General features: G+C 40.8%; 1 protein-coding gene across 3 annotated transcripts in view; it reads left to right on the top strand.

Annotated features, from left to right (window-relative positions):
• The first annotated feature begins 480 nt into the window (after window positions 1-480).
• ABCG2 (ATP binding cassette subfamily G member 2 (JR blood group)) overlaps window positions 481-16,548 on the top strand; it is a 124,120-nt gene continuing 108,052 nt past the window's right edge. Inside the window, exons 1-2 of one of the 3 annotated variants that reach the window (XM_074347075.1) lie at window positions 481-817; window positions 10,035-10,415. The gene's annotated coding sequence lies outside the window, so the exon portion shown is untranslated. Of the gene's footprint in view, window positions 818-9,802; window positions 10,416-16,548 lie in introns of those variants that run through there. The other 2 variants (XM_045524921.2, XM_074347096.1) reach the window with 2 other exon arrangements.

The following is a 16,548-nucleotide window of genomic DNA, read 5'->3' as shown; positions in this document are numbered from 1 at the left end:
TAAGTCCTGTCACCAGTGCGCGGACACTCCCACTGAACACCACGGACCGTGATGCTTGGCCCCAGGCGGCAAATACAGCTGCTCCCCGGTGTTCCGGGTTTCTATCTCCCCGACAAGGTACACCTCCAGCAGCCTGGTGCCAGAGCTCCACAGGCAGAGATGGGGAAAGTGGTGGGCGGCGCTCCCCTCGCTCTGGGGGTGGGGGAGGGGTACAGAGCTGAGTCCCAGGATCCCACGCCACGCGCATCTCCCCGCCCCGCGCACCTCCCCGCCCCCGCATCGCCCGCCCTGCTCATCCCCTGCCCCACCCCCGCCGCGCGCCCTGGGACCGCGACCCGGCTCCACTGGTCTGGCGGCTGCGCCTCTGGAGGGCCTGGCGGAGACCCTCGCTGCGCCTGAAAACAGGTCCGAAAAGCTAGTTGCCCTTCCCGTCCCCCTTTCTCGTTTATTTTCTTTTCTCATTCCTTCCTTCGTCCCTTCCTTTTCCCCCACGGCGGCCGGGCCGGACCGGGGCAGAAACTCGCCTCAGACACCAAAGCGAGAGAAGCGCCCGCCGAGCCGTTCGCCCGCCCGCCCCGCCTCCTCCCGGCCTTTCCTTCTTCTGCGCGCCCAGTTGGGCTTGGCGGAACTGGCCTTTACATCCCAACGTCCACAAGTTTTTGGAGGCCGACTGTCTTTGGGAAGCGAACGTGACCGTTGGCGGCCAGGAGGCGCTCTTCTGCCTGGGGAGATTCCTGGAGAGGAGAGCAGATGAGAGCTGTCCCCTAGCAGGGTCCCCGCAGCCAAAGGGATACTGTGGTTCCTTCGGTCCTGGGAGGTAGGTTCTGGGCAGCACTACACAGTATCCACTTAAGTATCAACTCCATTTCGCAGATAAGACTGAAAAAATGGAGGGATTTGTCTGAGATCCTATAGGCGTTTCCGTCCAGCTCAAACCCTCAATCCCAGGAATGGCCTGTTAGTATCTGTTGCTAAAATGTGCGGCCTTGGTGGCCACATGTGTCTCACGGGACACTTTTGCTATTTGGACGACAGGATCCTGAATAAGAGTCAATCCTTAGTCCACAACCAATCAGATTCTCTCTTTAAAAATCTATATTAATAAGAAATGGCTGGGCTCTATAGCTCTATGATGGGAAGAGCTAGGTTTGAGAGATGGTGTCAACTGGAGTGACCATTTCTGGATAAGGTGCACACTGTTGACTTTGCAGGGAGGAGACATTTCTCCAGGGAGAAGTAGAGGGAAGAACTGCCTTCGTCCCAGCAGTCTCAATTCAAATCCATGGCTAGTTTAAGAGGATTTCTTTACAGACCCAAACTCTAGCAAGTAACAAAGTACAAAAAGCAGCTTCATGAGGGTGCTGGCTGGGGATTCAAATCCAGCCCTACTTCATCCCAAAGTTAATTATTTTCCAGTGCAAAAGTCAGGTAAGGTTAGTAAGTACTTATACATTAATAATTAGGTGGAAAAAAATTCCAGAAGGACCCTGAGAACGCTGCAGCTGTTCATTAGAAACCAGGAAGAACTGAATAATTTAAAAATGTGTCAGGGAAGAAGGAGAGGACATAGTAAAGGCATAGCAAGACTAAGACCACGACCAAGACAAAAGGTAACTAAACTCAGACCACATTCTTGGCTGTATTTGAGGCTCCTGCTTGCCCATGTCTCATTTATTGCATTCCACTGCTTGACTCCACCACATCAGTGAAACATCTCTCCCAGAGGCCCATAGTGGCCTCCTATTGGATAAGTATAGTTATTCTTTTTAGTTTTTATCTTATTTGACATCTCTTCTACACTCAGCATTCCTGGCTAATTCTCTCCCATTGAAATAGTCTCCTCTTTTAAGGGTTTCCTGCCACCACTTTTCTGTTTTTCCGTCTAAATATCCAGCAACTGCTTCTTAGTCTCCTGCCCTTTGATTGGTGGTGTTCCCAGGTATACCATCAACCCTCTTCTCACTGTGTACTCTCCTTGTGCGAGCCCATACATTCTCGTGACTCCACCCATCACCTGCATGCTAATAACAACTGTACTCCCAGCCCAGATTTCTCTCCTGAGCGCCACACTCAACTCTCCAGACATGGACTGGAAATGTCTGTTCAGAGTTCCTGTAGGCAACAAGTCAACATATCCAAAATGGAATTCCCACCCAAACCAGTCCTTCTAGTCTGCCCATCTTGTTGAAAGGCAGTGTCTCCCACTCAGACAGACCCCTTTCCTCCTTCGCAGCTTTAATTTTCTCCTCTGCTCTATCCTCACTGGTGTTTCCCTAGATCCAATGAACACGATGGTTTCCCAACTCATTTCCCTGCCTTCAGGGTCACCCCTCGTCCATTCTCCACATGGTGATCACCACACACTCATGTATGCGTTCTTTCAGTCTCACCTCCTAGATAAAGTAAAACTTTAGCATTGCACAAGAGAACCTTGGTCCATTCCCTACCACAACTCCAGTGTAATTTTTTCTACTTCTGATCTTTCTTCTTAAGCTTTATCCCAGTTGATGTATGTTTTCCTCTCTCCCTGTAGCACACTGCCCCACTTCTTTCCAGGCGAACTTCAAAGCTCAGATGTTATTTTCCATGGAATGTTTATTCTGATGCTCCTCCAGTCTAAAAGTCTCCCTTTTATTCCTAAGTCATTCAATACTTACTTTTATACTAACACTTACTACCCTACAGCATAATTGTTTGTTTCCCCCACTTCTTCATCTTTAGACTGTGAATTCCTCGAGGGCAGGGACTAGGTCTTTTTGATAGATAATCCTAACAGCACAGTGGGCGTTCAGTAAAGTTTGGAATGCATGAATGACATCCTTAAAATAGAGAAGTTATTATCGCATTCCCGAGTCTTATCTTAACACTTGACAGTACAGCCTTCCAAAATGATGAATCATGGAAAGAGTTAAAATCGCAGTGTTACTAAAGGAATTGAAACTCTCAGATTTCTTCAATTACAAAGTGGCTAGGTGGACCCAGCACCTGTAAGATCCTGTTCAGTTGGTTCTAGCAAGTTAGGCTCATACAGCTGAGAAAGTATGACAGTGGTGCTTGAGATAAGAAACAATGGATAATGTTGTAAGATCCAAGTCTAATGATCTTCATAGGTCCTGCCAAGAACATCTTTACTTTGTGCTATTTCTCTGATGCTAAACGTTACTTTTAAGGATCAAAGAGAAGTGAGAGGCTTGTCTACAGCCAAAGCCTAAAGCCAGGTTCATCAGAGAGAATCCCTGACCCAAAGTTCCAATTCGTAAAGTCAGAGAAGAGTAGCATCAGGTTTACTAACAGTAAAAGCTCTTGTTTTCAAGATCACGCAGTTTGTTAGATGTCAAAGCAGGAATTGTCCCAAGCTGTACCCCATAGGCCACTGTGCAGTTTTTGAGGACAGAAGCCCAGGTGGTTTTACACACCCGCATGCATACACGCATGCATGCACGCATGCACACATGCACACAGCACCTGTCACAATCCTGCCACAGGGCACTGAGCTTGTCGGATAAACGAAGGGAGGAGTGAATGTGCTGAGGATGGTGTAGATGAGAGGGAAGGGCACTGCCTTTTCTCCAAAGATGGAAAGCTTTAGAATTTCTTGGGGAAATAATTACTTCAAAAATATACTTTATCAAAATAAAGGCAAAAAAATGTTTTAGATGTCAGAAAGATCTATGTTAAGTTGCTGAATCATTTGTCACTGTTTCAGAGGATGATGAAAACTTAACCTTCTGAAATGTTGACATGTCTGCCTAAGAGGCGTCGGGGCAGAGTGCTCGGCGTGTGGAAGGTGGAGTTGCCTGAATCCTGCCCTCCTTACCTGAACCACTGAGCAAGTTATTCCACCCAGTTATTTAACAAATGACTCAGTTTCATCGTTTGTAAAATGGGGGTGATAATACCACTTAGGATTGTTGAGAGACATAAATAGCTAATACACAACTTACAAACTGTACAAAGTAGTATATTCTTTTTCCTGCCACTAATTCCTGTCTCTCTAGGTGTCATTTTTCTTTTCAGTAAATGTTTTCTCTCTCTTTTTTCCCCTCCCACTACCTTTCTACTGTTTTTCTTCTTTTTACTATCTCTCTCCCTGCCTGACTGCATTTCTTCTTCTTCTCATATTTCTCCCTCACTCACTTAAACAATGACTGATGTCTATGAATATTAGTAAATTTATAGCATAAGAAACTTAATAATAATTATTAAAACCCTAATTTCTTTTCTCCAAGCTAATTTCTGATCTCTGCCATGTTCATGCATACTTTCTTATATTTAAAAATCAGTGAATGCATTCTGTTGTTTTAGTTCTGATTTTATTCACCTAATATAACTTTATACTGAAGGGGGTCAGAATATACCCCTCTCCCTGCCCCAAATATCCCCCTTTGACATAAGGATGATTTTGAACTGTAGGCAACTGCAAATCAACAGATGCAGAAAGAAGCCATCTCAGTGCTTCCCTTATCTGACTAAGAGCAGAAACTTCTGAGAAATAAGGCTGTCATAAATTTCCTCTTCAGGATGGGTTTACTCCTAGGAGAGGGGTCAAAAGTAAACGTATGATAATCCTGCCTCTGGGAGTTTCATGGCCGTGAAGAAGATGGGAAAGACCACTTGTACACTCAGAAACAAGTATTATCACAATCTTTCTTATCTCATTTGTTCTCCTAAAAATCCATTTATCTTTCCTAGAGAAACTTTCTTCTTCTTTCCAGATAAGGCTTTTCTCCATCTCCCTTTTTTCCCCTACTAAATTAGGTAGATTAAAAAACAAAAGCTATAAATTAGGTAGATAAGCCTCTAACTTTAACTAGTTAGCTACTAGCTACCTCCTTATGAATAAGGCTTTTTTCTCCTGTTAATTTGTCTTTTGTCAGTTAAATTCACAGGTCCACATTAACTCAACCTCAGAGGGTAGAACAAAAATTTTTTCCTCCCCAGACAGTTCATATGCCATGTGTCAATGTAGCCCACACACTTATTAATTTTTATGACTATGGTATCACATACCACCATTTGTCACATTCCCCTTTTGTGGGGCACTTTGGTTGTGTCTGATTTTTAATACTTTTAAGTATCTCCTTGCTTTATGACACTTTCCCTTGCCTTCCCTGTTACATAAGCTATACAAACATACAAATGCATAATTATGTAAATATATACAATTTGCTGCATTTGTTGTCAGGATCTTCAGCCTTATGGAAAAAAAATGGAAAACCAGGCATTGCTGTCCTCCTGAGAGTCTCTCTTTTCTATGGAGCTGACCAAGGCACCAGTCACAAACGATTGTACCTGGATTTCTTGAAGTCTAAACATTTATTAATAGCCATACAAATGTGCGAGGCAATAAAGAAAGATGGGGCTGGTCTTCCCAGTAAAAATGGTTGCTTTAATTTGGGGTTCCCACTCCTAGAGCTTCCTGTGTCACTAGTTCAGTACATAACAAGTATGAAGAGTTCACAAGGAAAATCTGTCACTGTTGTGGTGTTTGGCTTTTAAAATTCAAAAACAGCCATGGAAGCAGATTTGGAATTTCATATTCCACCACAAGTGTGATTTTATTCTAAGTAATGTTCATAGGCTCAGTTTATAGTATCATTTGGTTTATAGTGCTGATTATAAACCTTGGTTGAATGATTACCATGTGAACAGCACCAAACTATGGGACTGCAAAAGCCTAAGATGTGGCCCTTCACTCTGAGACATTTATAATACAACTGGCAAAGTGATAAATCCAAACTACGAATGCTGAGGGATTTATAAATAATCGTTGTGAGTCTTGGTACTAAGATATGGAACATAGACTTTTGATCTTTGTAAACGATCGCTAAGCCTTCAGTTGGCTTCTAAACCTAAAAGAAAATTTGGAGCAACTTTTCCATAACTTGGAACATAGGAATAGATTATCATAAATTTTCATGGATTCATTGTAGAGAATTCTGAAGATTTCCTTATAAATCATCACAGGATGGAAAACAAAACAAGTTTGGGATAATATCAAAGGCCCTTCAATCGTTTTCAAATGGCTAAGCTAAGAAGTGCTCTCTGTTAGTGCCTCTCAGAGCACTGAGGGATGGTGAAAGCCAGGGGAAGAACAGGTGGCAAAATATTTGCCTGGGGACCACCTTCCCAACCTCCCAGCCTTGTTAATTTGGGTTGGCTTCCTCCCCACTTCCATGCTGCCGATTCTGATAAAAGTCTTCTTTGGCTAACAGACTTCACTGCTCTTTGAAGTAGGGGATGAAGCTGGCTGTTTGAAACCTTTCTCGCTTCCCTGTTCCAATGAGTTTAATATCTGCTCAAACAGGACTGGGGATTAAATTCCATCTACATTCTTAGGGATATAAGAAAGATAAAGGAGGTCCCCAAGAATTAATAGACATGCTACAACTCTTCACTTTGGCACAGAGCTTCCCTTATAAGAAATAAGGGATCTTCACTGGTTCTTTCTCTTTTTAAAGACGAAGCTGGGGATTTCACAGAAGTTCCTGGGAATGGTTGGTTTATTCCTAGTTGTTTAAAAAAAAAAAATTCCAGGGTAGGATAATCTGCATTGTTAGATAGTGTACCTAAGTCAGTAGAAGAGCTTTCATTTAAAACCTTCCTTCCCATAAGTTTTATCTAATTTACTAGCTTTGAACCAGAGGTTTTAAAACCTTGTTTCATAGAACCTGAGAGGTCCTCACACATTTTATTCTGACTTTTTGTTTGTGAGATTGGTGGATATCTTTGATTTTAAAAATATGCAAAAAATACATGAATATATTCTTGTGAAAATTTGTGAATTGATTAATACACTTTATCAAGTACCTACTGGTACACCAGGCACAGTTACAGGTGCTAAGGCTATAGCAATGAAAAAAGCAAATAAAAAATTCATGCCCTCATAGAGCTTATATTCTAGTAGAAAGAGAAAAACAGGCATAGTAAATAAGGAAATTGCATAATACGTTAGAAGGTGATAAGTGCTGTCAACAAAGGTAAGATGTGGCAGATCACGAATACTAGTAGGAGGAACTGCAATTTTAAGTTGGGAAGTCAGGGTAGGCCTCACCAGAAAACTTGAAGGAAGTGAAAGAATGAGTCAAATAGATTAAAAAAAAAAAAATAGAGGAAGAACTTTCTAGGCAAAAGGAGCATTTAGGGCATAGGCTGTGAGGTGGGTCAATGTGTGTCTGTTTGAGGTGTAACGAGGAGATAGGTCTGGCTGCATTACAGTTGGTAAGGGGAAAATGAGACCAGAGAAGTAGATGGGGGGGGGGGTATAGATTGTAAAGGTTTGGCTTTTACTCTGAGAGAAGCAGGAAAAGAGATTGGTATGTGCTGGGACGTCTTTAAACAACAGAGATGAGTATTTTTCACAAAGTATCCCCACCTCCTAATCCCACACTTCCTAGACATTGTTGTCATTTTGGGTCATATCTTTCCAAAGATTTTTGTATGTGATTACATACATAGATGTGTACGTATAAAAATGCATAGTTTTGTGAGGGTGTGTGTGTGTCTGTCTATGCATTTAAACATAAATGAACTTAAATGCCCTGTGTTAATAAGCAACTTGCTTTTTATAATTAATATGTCTTGGAGATCTTTCGTTGTCAAGACAGTATGTATATTTCTATCTCATTCTTTTTAACTATTGCATGATATTCCATTGTATCCATATGCTACATTTTATTTAATCATACGCTATTGGTAAATATTTAGGTTCTAATTTCCTTCATTCCTTCCTTCCTTCCTCCATCCCTCTCTCCCTTCCTCCCTTCCTTCCTTTTCTTTCCTTTTTTCCTTTCTACATTAAAGTACAATTGTCTTATTGCTTTTAGTAACATAAAATTACATGTCACATGAAACATGAAACATAGGAAGAGATTTGAAAATTAAAATTTGTGTTACCTTCTGTCAAAAAAAGCAGTATGTTTCCTAAATTGGATTCACTTGGATTTGCCTCAGTGGAAAAGGGGCTTCAGTTACTTGTTAAGCAAGGACTTATCTAATGTTTATTGTTCTGGGACAAATTGAATCCTGAGAGCTTGAGCCCAGTTAGTGAGCCCTTCGCAAAGCTCAGAGTTCACTAAATCCTTAGGCAAGTTGACCATCTTTAGAAAGTGAGGTCCACTCCACAGTCCACTCCTTCTGTGCTGGGCTCTCTCTTCTCCACCTACCTCAGCCCACACCAACACGGCATTCAGCCGGCTCTGTGCTTAGCTTGTGTGTGTCAATCTTGTCCACCCAGCCTTGATGTCAGCCCCTGGAGGACAGGGACTGTGTCTTATATTCCTTTTACTCCCCTAGGTGTCTAGCTGATCCCTAGAATCATGGTTATTTATTTTTAATATATGTTTTAATTATCCTTAAAATTATATTTACCGAGTATGTTTTATTTGGTTTAGAAGAAACCTTGGGATAAAATTTCAGCCATCTCTGTGGATATATCGGCACTTCTTTTAAGTTTGGCATTTTGCACTCGTCTGTTTTTTAGCTCCAGCTCGTGTTTATATACAGACAACTGCACTGCTAGCATAGTACACACAGGCCTTGCTCGGTTAGATACCAGGCAGGACACGGATACCTCTGCTTTGCCCAGGCTTACGTCACAGCAAAATGGTCAACTGTACAGTAACTAGAAAATTATCACACAGGATCACAGTAGTATCATGTAAATAACTTCACACTTATTCATGATGAAGAATGAGATGAGATTTGAATCCTCGCTGGTACCCAGTGGGTGTCAATCAATGCTCATTCCTCTTCTCTCCCTTCAAAAGGAAACAATTAGTCGTATGAATTTAAAAAGGAGAACACAGTTAAAGAAGTTCATATATATCCACAGAGATGGCAGACATTTTATTTCAAGGTTTCTTCTAAACCTTTTTGCCAGCTGGAATGAAGAGTAATCTCACACATACTTCAAATGTGCGAAGATTTGTTGTGTTGTATGATTAAAATGCAAATTTATTTAAAAGAGCTACCTGTTATCTTGTTATTATATATTTTCTCTTCAGGAGACTTAAAGTACACCCACTACCATGAGGGAGGAGGAATCCCATCCAAATTAAAAAGTGATCTTCACATTAAAAAAAAACCCTGGGAGTTCTTTCTTAATGATTAGAGTTTCTGTTCGGGGTGACGAAAAATTTTTGGAAATGGATACTGGTGATGGTTTTGTAACATTGTGAATGTAATTAATGCCATTGAATCAGACACTTAAAAACGGCTAAAAAGGCAAATTTTATGTTATATGTATTTTACCGCAATAAAAAAAATGGTAAAAATAAATGGATGGAATTTCTTAACAGTGTCAAAATTTTTTAAACTTTCATTTCAATATATATTTATTGAATGCCTGATCTGTGCGTAGGTATGCACAGTAGAGAGGAAGAAATCAGGACAGTGGCTTGACTATAAAGCAAGGCAGGTTCAGTCATCGGCGTTTCACGTATCTCATGATATTACCATGCCAGCTCTGTAAGGAAGGCATTATTGTTACCACCACTTTATGTTGGGAGGCTTGGATGAAAAACTTGTCAAGGCTGGTAAAGCGTGGAGCCAGAAGCTCTTAGTAAATGTCATGTTTTGCCACTTGACATCCTTCATGTTTTCAGAATATGAAATGGCTATTTAATACAGCCTTAACTTCCTGTTATACTTTGGTTTAGAAAGGAGAACATTAGAAGGATAGCATGTTCCAAATATAGTCCTCTCCTCTTCCTGTCTCTTGTGGGCTTTTGCACTGAAACCTGACACTGTCTGTGCTTGGTTTCTTTCACTTCCTTTCCAAATCTGTGTTATCTTCCTGCTTGTACTTTTTTGCTAGAAGGCAGAGCTTGTGAAAGGAGACCCCTGTTATATCAGATCGAGCAAGACAGGAAGTTTACACAGAGCAAAACTATTTGCTAGAATTGGTTTTGATCCTTACGAAAGTTGTCGTTAGTGTCGGAGATGCTGCCATCAGGATTCTGTTGCACAAAGAGAAAGATATAAAAATATCTCTCTCACACGTGAATTTCTTCCTTTTCCCATCCCCTTGCCAGGAACGCTGGAAAAGGATCCCAGGCTGATTGGAGGCGTTAGGCTGTCAGTTTGAATCCCAGTGATCGAGAAGGAAATGTGGATATTAACCCGCTAATGGTGGAGGGAAAAGGAACTCGAGGAAATAAACGAGAACTGGACCTTTCCCCAAGGCTAGCTTGTTCTGATAGTTGCAGGACCTGGCCTAGGGCTAAGTTTCCTCTCTGATCCTTCTCTTGCACCTGGAGTGCTGGCCGGAAGGGAAGCTCCTGGACTTTAATAGACATGGATCTTGGTTGAAGTCTCTATGACAAAGCCTACAGCTATCGAAATCTCCTTGTCACCACTGCCTCTCCACCAGGGTTTGGGCTGCTTTCTTTCCAACTTCACAGATCATAATTGAGGTGAGTTGCTTGTTTTTGTTATTTTCAAAGTGTTCATACTGAGTAGAAAATCTTGATTCTTTACTGGTATGTGCTGTAACAAGTAACCCAGACTCATACTTTAAATATGAATCGCCTGGAGATCTTGTTAAAAAGCAGCAGAATTCAGTAGGTCTGGAGTGGGCCTGAGATTCTGCATTGACACATTCCCAGGTGACCTCAGCGCTGCTGGTCCATGAACCATGACTTGAGTAACAAGGGCAAAAACCCTCTAGGTTTTTGGCTTTGGCAGGGGAAGGGGTTGGGAGATGGTGGCAGAATGACAGTATCTGGCTGAGCACATGTTTTATGTAGAGCAGCCTGCGAGGAAAATTTGACACCATCTGTGCCCTGGTTTTACCTCTTTGATGGACTATCGCAAAATTTCGGGGCTTGTGTTAAGTAGTTCCTGGATGTGGTAAACCACATCACCCCAAACGAGAGGGGATGCTGGGCCACTCCTTGGATTGCATGGGCTTCTTTGAGCAGAGCCAGAAATATTTTTGTAATTTGGGGGATTCAGTGTCCATATCATGCCTCAGCTGGAGTAGCTAGTGGTCACTTGAACATTTCTGCTTCAAATGAAAATTATGCATCTAGAAAAATAACTGATGTCTTCCTCCTACCATTTGGAGGTGAAGATTATAAGGCTTATGAATCTATGACATGATTTAAAGTCAGTTCGAGTAAAGAACATAATTAATACGTTTTTATCTCCTTGTGAGAGGCCTCAGAATGTTCCTCTTTAAGCTGAGTAGCTCCCTGTCCTAAATGATACCTGTTTATCTGAAAGTCACTTTTAATCCAAAAGCGATAACCAAGAGAGAAAAGAGGAAAGAAGGGAGAGTGGGGACCAGGGAAGTCACAGCTTTGCACAATGAATGAAAGAAACCCCACCCTGAAAGTAGAATTCTTTCCCCCACATTTGTCGGAGTTTTTCTAGTGTAGTAGTTTGTGTCTTCCTCAGCTAGAGAAATATGCTCGAGACAGAATAGGAAAATTTAAAATTATGTTGTTTTAATGAACATACTGAAACTATTTGGCATTAAGAACAATTAGTAGAATGAAAGGTCAGAGATGTGGACAGGTCCAGTATGAACCCATTATATCATCCCAGGCAGAGGGGAGTTGCTTCTGCTTAAAATAAGCTTTAAATAACATTCCTTGCTATTATGGAATATAACAGAGGTGTTACTTAAAAATTTAACAACCTATGTGGCACAAACAGTGACCAATCAGAACAGAAGCTACTGTAGACAGCAAACCACTGACAGGCAGTAAGAAGTGCATGGGGCTGAATATCAGCCTATTTTCTTTTCTTTTTTTTGTTTTTTTTTTCTTTCTTTCTTTTTTTTATTGAGTTATAAGCAGTTTATAATGTTGTGTCATTTTCTGATGTACAGCACAATTTTTCAGTCATACATGAATATACATATATTCATTTTCACATTCTTTTTCACTGTGAGCTATTACAAGATCTTGAATATATTTCCCTGTGCTATACAGTATAAACTTGTTTATCTATTCTGTATATACCAGTCAGCATCTACAAATCTCAAACTCCTAGTCTGTTCCTCCCCACCCCTTCCTCCGGCAACCACAAGTCTGTATTCTATGTCTGTGTGTCTGTTTCTGTTTTATATTTAAGTTTGTTTTTCTTCTTCTTCTTCTTCTTTTTTTTTTTTGGATTTCACATATGAGTGATATCATATGGTATTTTTCTTTCTCTTTCTGGGTTATTTCACTTAGAATGACATTCTCCAGGGGCATGCATCCATGTTGCTGCAAATGGCATTTTGTTGTCATTTTTATGGCTGAATAGTATTCCATTGTATAAATATATCACAACTTCTTTATCCAGTCATCTATCAATGGACATTTAGGTTGTTTCCATGTCTTGGCTATTGTAAATAGTGCTGCTATGAACATTGGGGTGCAGGTGTCTTTTTGAATTAGGGTTCTTTCTGGATATATACCTAGGAGTGGGATTACTGGGTCATATGGTAAGTGTATTTTTAGTCTTTTGAGGAATCTCCATACTGTTTTCCGCAATGGCTGCACCAAACTGCATTCCCACCAACAGTGTAGGAGGGTTCCCTTCAGCCTATTTTCATTCACTCTTCCGGGGGGAGAAATTGTAAGGCAGCAGATGCGTTCAGAGACATGTAATCATATTGCTACCACTATCTGTCAGCTCTTTGGCCCCATTCTCTTAGATGAAGCCACTAACCTGTCTTTTCAAGCCTGGAGCCAACCCCTCATTCCAGCTGTGTACCTCCTGCAGTCTTCACTGAGGAAAGTAGCGTTCTCTTAAGACACTGCAAAATCCTATCCATGTCTTGAGTAGAAGGGAGAATGCATATGTTCTTTTGTAAAGAGTTACAGCAGAAAATGAAACTTGATCACCAAGCTGTGCTTCCACATAAAGCATCGTCACATATATCATTCTGCCAGATTTTAAACAACCATCTCGGTAACAGGTCAAGGGGATTGTTATTTTAACCTGTCAGTGAAGAAACGGAGGCTCTGGTTAAGCAACTGGCGATAAGTCATGCAGCTGGTTAGTGGGTGTGCTGGGTTTGATCTCACCTTTCGGCTCCAAGTTCAGGTTTATCCTGTACTTTTCTTCATCCTCTCAAGGCCCATGACAAACTACATTGTTCCATACTAGGGTTTGTTTTCTTTTTATGTCATAATCTGAAACCTTTGTGCATTACAAAAAATCCTATTTCTACTTTTTTTGTCAAAATTATTCACGTGTTTGTCATACGCTTTGTAACCATTAAAGCCTTTACTCGTTAGGAATAAATGTTTTAGAGTAGTGCTTCTCAAACTCTATTGTGACTAAAAATCACCTGGGGCGCTTGCAAAAATTCAGATTCCTGGGCCCAACTCCAGACACCTAATTCAGTAGGTCAGGGCCCAGAATTTGCATGCTACCATCCAGAGACCATGCTTTTAGACTATAGGCACAGCTTCAGTCAGTATTTTTAAATAACATATTTATGGTTTAGTGAGGAGGCTTTGTGTGCTTAGTAACACAGGTTATAGAGTCAGAATTCCTAGGTTTGAATATTGATACCAGCACACACATAAGCTGTGTGATCTTGAGGATGTTAACCCATCCAGGCCTCAGTTTCCTAATCTGTAAAATGGGGACAGTGATACCACTTACCTCATATGATGGTTGCGAGGATTAAATGACTTAACAGTGCCAGGCACAGATTGTCTCTATATGTGTTTGCTCTTGTTATTACTAAGTCTTGCTCAATTCATAATGGTTCTTATAATAGAAACACTAACAAAAAGAATTCACACAGATAACAAATAATCTTCTTTGATGTAAATGTTACCCCAGGGCTTAATCATGAGTTAAAAGTGTTGTTTTGTGTGTATAAGTCGATGTCCTGGGCTGTCAGCTAACATTTCCCACCAAGGGGAGAGAGAGCAGATGATGCTGAGAAGTTGGCAAGGGCCTGATCACGCAGGGCTTTACATAGCAGCTTAAGAGCTTGGACTTAACTCTGACAGTGATGAAAGCCTTCAACATAGTTTGAAGCTGGAGAGTGCAATCAGAATTGCATTTTAGAAATATCTCCCACTGCACTGTGGAGGCCAAATTTGGAAGAAGGTGAGACTAGAGGCAGAGAGCTGTTTGAATAGACTGTTGCAATCATCCTGGGGAGAATTAATAAAGTCAAACTACTTCTCAGACTAAGTAAGGCAGTAGAGTAAAAGCTCAGAGCAGGAATCCCATGGCTCAGGAGATGGAATGGAGCTTATGCCATGATGCAGAAAGGAAACGTGATACTGTATTAAAACTCCTTAGCTTATTCCTTTTCTCCCCATCAAAGCTCCAGGAGGCTGAGGACTGAGCCTAACTCCTGTGTAACTCCAGCCCCTAACTCCTTGTAGGTCTTTGATGGATGTCTGGTGAGTGAATGGGTGAGGGAGAATAAATCGAATCCTCCTTGAGGTCTGCAAGTGTCTGTGTGATCTGGTCCCTGTCTCTCCAGCTTTATCTCCCTTCTCTCTCGTCTGTTCTTACCACACTGGCCTTCCTGAAGACCTTTGAAAATGCCCAACTGTGACCTCTATCTAGTCCAAGGAATGTCAAAGTACTGCTCTTGGAGCAAATTTGTCTTGCCACCTATTTTTATAGATAAAGTTTTATTAGAACACAACCACACCCATCTGATTAAGTATTTTCTTTGGTTACTTTAGTGCTCCAGTAGCAGAGTAGAGTAATTGTGATGAGACCACAGGTCTTTGAAGCCCCAACTAGTTACTGTCTGGCTTTTTACAGAAAATGGTTGCTGATTCCCTGCTCTAGTTCTGTGGAATTGTTGTGACCTCTGCTGTAAAACTCTACCCTCAACAAAGCTACAGTAATCAGAACCGTGGTATTGGCATAAAGAAAGGCATACATACAGACCAATGGAATAGAATAGAGAGCCCAGAAATAAACTCTCACGTATATGGTCGAATGATTTTCTGCAAGGGCACCAAGACCATTCAGTAGGGAAAAGGTAGTCTTTTCAATAATGGTACTGGGAAAACTGGATATCCACACACAAAAGAATTAAGTTAGACCCTTATCTTACACCATATACAAAAATTAAGTTAAAATGGATCAAAGACCTAAACATAAGAACTAAAAATGTGAAAACATGGAGGAAAAGCTCATGACATTGAATCAGTCATTTATTGAATATGAAACCAAAAGCATAGGCAACAAAAGAAAAACTAGATAAATTGGACTTCATTAAAATTAAAATTTTATACCTCGAAAGACATTATTACGAGAGTAAAAAGACAACCTACAGGATAGTAGAAACTATTTGCATATCATTTACATGATAAGGGGTTAATATATAGAATATATAAAGAAGTCTTGCAGCTCAACAACAGCAAAAGCCAAGCAACCCAATTTAAAAAGGGCAAAGGACTTGAGTAGACATTTTTCTAAAGAAGACATACAAATGGCCAATAAGCACATTTGGAAAGATGTTCAACATCACTAATCATTAGAGAAATGTAAGTCAAAATCTGAGATATTACTTCATTACTGAGATATTACTTCATTCCCACTAGGATGGCCCTAATTAAAAAAAAAAAAGGAACATAACACGCGTTGACATAGATGTGGAGAAACTGGAACCTTCGTGCTTTGCTAGTAGGAAAGTAAAATGGTGTAGCTGCTATGGAAAAGAGTTTGGCAGTTCCTCAAAAAATTAAACCCAGAGTTCCCATATGATTCAGCAATTCCACTTCTGGGTATATACCAAAAGAATTGAAAGCGGGCACTCAGACAGATATATGTACACCCGTATTCATAGCAGCATTATTCACAACAGCCAAAAGGCAGAAGCAAACCAAGTGTCCACAACAGAGGAATACCACAGAGTGTGGTACATGCATACAACAGAACAGTATTCTGCCTTAAAAATTCTGACACATGCTACAAAATGGATGAACCTTGATGAGATTATGTTAAGTGAAATATGCCAGTCATCAAAGGACAAATACTGTGTGATTCCACTTGTATGAGGTACCTACAGTAGTCAAGTTCATAGAAACAGAAAGTAGGATGGTGGTTGCCACCAGGGGAGGAGAGGGGTGAGGAGTTATTCTTTAATGGGGATAGAGCTTCAGTTTGGGAAAATGAAAAACGTTCTGGAGTTGTGTTGGTGCTCATGATTGCAAAAAAATGTGAATGTACTTAATGTCACAAAACTCTACTCTTAAAAATAGTAAGTTTTATGGTATCTTTATCTACATAAGAGACTGGTTGGCAAGCTCTTTCTGTGAAAGGCTAGATAAGAAATATTTTAGGCTGTGGGCAGCTACTCCACTCTGGCATCATAGCATGAAAGCAGCCTTGGAGAGCAGGTAAATGATGGGTGAAACACGGAGAGGAAAAAGGGAACTGTTGAAGTCCTGGGAATTGGGAGACTGAGAAGGAAGTTCATGTGGAAAGTCGGTGAAGGGAAGTATTTTACACAAATATGTTTGATTGATTTTATCTTAATTCCTGTCACTCCATCATCACAGCTAATACTCTAGATGTTAAATTTTCAGTTTGACTTTGACTTTGGAACATTGTACATTTCAA

Source organism: Camelus bactrianus, chromosome 2, assembly GCF_048773025.1.
Source record: "Camelus bactrianus isolate YW-2024 breed Bactrian camel chromosome 2, ASM4877302v1, whole genome shotgun sequence".
Lineage (NCBI taxonomy): Eukaryota > Metazoa > Chordata > Mammalia > Artiodactyla > Camelidae > Camelus > Camelus bactrianus.
Note: the sequence above shows the minus strand (reverse complement) of the source record. Positions and strands in the feature narration are given on the sequence as shown.